Below are 2,617 nucleotides of genomic sequence, written 5' to 3' on the forward strand. Positions count from 1 at the left end.
AGCAATTAAAAAGCTACATTTACTCCCTTCAAAAACAGTTCATGATTCTTGAATTTTAAATACTCGGTGACAGAGTAGTGTGACTATTTGAGCTTGCAGTTAAACTGTACTTTAAGTGTCAACAGCTCAAAGCATTTGAACTGTCTAGGCATTCCTTAATGCACCACAGTTTAGCCAAATTGCCATAGATCAGGAGGGGGAAGCAAGAGGACACTGAAAGTTTTGTGCAGCAAATTCAGGGTTTGATAGGCAGGCTCTATCTTTCCTGTAAGCAAAAGACTACCATCAAGTATACACACGTGTTGACATCCTGCATGCTTAACTTGTGAGAACACCCTATACTTGTTGACTAAAATTACTTCATTTGAGGAAATATATTCCATTCAGCCAAGCTATGCTTGAAGTATATTTTATATACATATAACAGAAAGCCTCCTAGACTCTGTCCCATGTTTTCATAAGCTAAAACACTGCCTTTCCTGAGCTATAACTGCAAAAAAACTCAATCTGAAAAATTACCTTCATCATAAATCCTTTAGTACATCTGTAAATAATTAACAAAAATACATTCAGAGTCCAGCCAGACCAATTATCCTCAATGAAGACAACACTAATACCAAGGCAGGATGGGAGCTCATGCACAGCTCTGGTAATGTCCCAGCCAAGAAAAATATGGAGGTTTAACATGAGATTTAAGTTTCATACACTGTTCTACTGATTGATCCATCTATATATCTTGCCAGTTGGAGCTGTTCAGTTTGGGTGTACCTGATCGAAGCCCAACTTGCAGTGTTCCCTCTAAACTGGGTGCATGAGCAGCCGCTCATTAACACAGCCCCGCTCAGCAGCACTCTGGAACTGCTCAGGATCTTGACTACCCATGACCAATTTTAAGATTACAGCAATTATATTCCACTCAGGATGTGAACTGCTTCACTCAGTAGAGGTGAAAATTCAGAGGGAACATTGAGCTCAACCCCACAGTCCTTTCTAAATCTGTAATGCAGACAACCAGTACAACTTTATTGCAGTGCATGTTTCTTATTTCCAAGTATACAATACAGAAGACTTCCTTCTATGATCTTTGTCAAATGAACTATAAAAACTGGAAGTGCTTTTTTTTGGGGGGGGGGGTGCCATTTTGCCACTATAACATTAAGTTAAGACATTAAAAAGGAAGCCACATTAACTCCATTTGATCAATTGGCTAGCAAATCAAGGGACAAAAAGGTTGTGTATTCTAACAGGGTTCAGATCTATCAGGTCTCTAAGACTTGGCAAGAGAAGTGTCAAAGTCTAAACAACAGTGTAGAAAATCAGATCAACTTACAGCTCACAGCACCAAAATGTTGACCAGATTCCACACAGTCCCAATTGGAATTAGGAGTTTTATTTATTTATCCAACTTATATCCCACCCTCCCCGCTGAAGCAGACTCATTTGGAAACAGGAATGTTATGTGTGGTCTTAAGGTTCTCCTAACCCACTCTTAAAAAACAGTGATTTGCTCTAGAACCAGAGCTACTTTGTATAACTGTACAGTTTGTTCAGATCAAAACAACCTTGAAGGCATATCATCAAAGTAGCTTAGAAAAACTTTTAAGAATCAACCAATTTCTTCTCTCCAGATCTTCAGACATCATGATAAAGGCCAGTCTGGGACTGGCACAAAGCGCAGGTTGATACTGTACTCAAACTTCGTTTTCCTTCCTTGCATACAGAGCACAACTGAAGGCTTCCAACTTAGCACCTATATTCACTATAACTTCCAAATGCAAATGGCTGGACAAATTGGGTTTGGTTTCTTCTGGGTTTAGAACTCCTATTTGTAGGGAGGAAACAACAATTTGCCTAGCTGCTTGCATTGGATGTCATGGTCCTCAAGTCAGTTATTCCCAAACATCCCAGAATCTGTAGTTATCCCATCCTCTGTTGTTCAGTGTACAGTAAACTAGCAGATGAAAACCTGTAATACTTGAGTGTTCCAAGCACTTCACATATATTATTTCAATAATCATTACAACAACCTTCAGCATTATCATCATTCCTGAACTGCTGATGGAGGACAAACATGGTGGCTTGCCTAAGGCCACTCAGTCATCTCATGGCAGAGAAGAGGTTTGAACCTGGGACTTCCTAGTTCAAAACTCACTGTCATAACCACTAGGCTACATTAGCTAGCAAACATGCATATTCCTAGCCAAATAAGGAATCACAGAATTTAAGCAAAATAATTCCATAAATCTAGAACAGATCTAACAAAAATACAGAATCACAATGTTGTAGAAACATCCTTGCAACTTGATTAAAACAACTGTCATGTGATGGTGATTTTTTTTAAAAAGAAAAAAATGGACAGGCTCACAACAGACTCAAAAAATAAAGCAAGCAGACAACCCAATCACATCAATATAATACATCACATTCTTGAAAGAAGGCAAGACAACAGTTTTTGGCAAAAGCTCACATCCAAGATACAAAAGTATCTAAGAATTAGCTCATGACACAAGCTACACCAATGGAGTAAACTTTGTTTACCTGCATGGGTCACAGATGTGCAGTTGAGGTAAAAGCTCAGCTTCTCATATCTTGGCTGGGGTATGATTTAAGAAAAATC

The sequence above is a fragment of the Heteronotia binoei genome, unplaced genomic scaffold (genome assembly GCF_032191835.1).
Source record: "Heteronotia binoei isolate CCM8104 ecotype False Entrance Well unplaced genomic scaffold, APGP_CSIRO_Hbin_v1 ptg000294l, whole genome shotgun sequence".
NCBI lineage: Eukaryota > Metazoa > Chordata > Lepidosauria > Squamata > Gekkonidae > Heteronotia > Heteronotia binoei.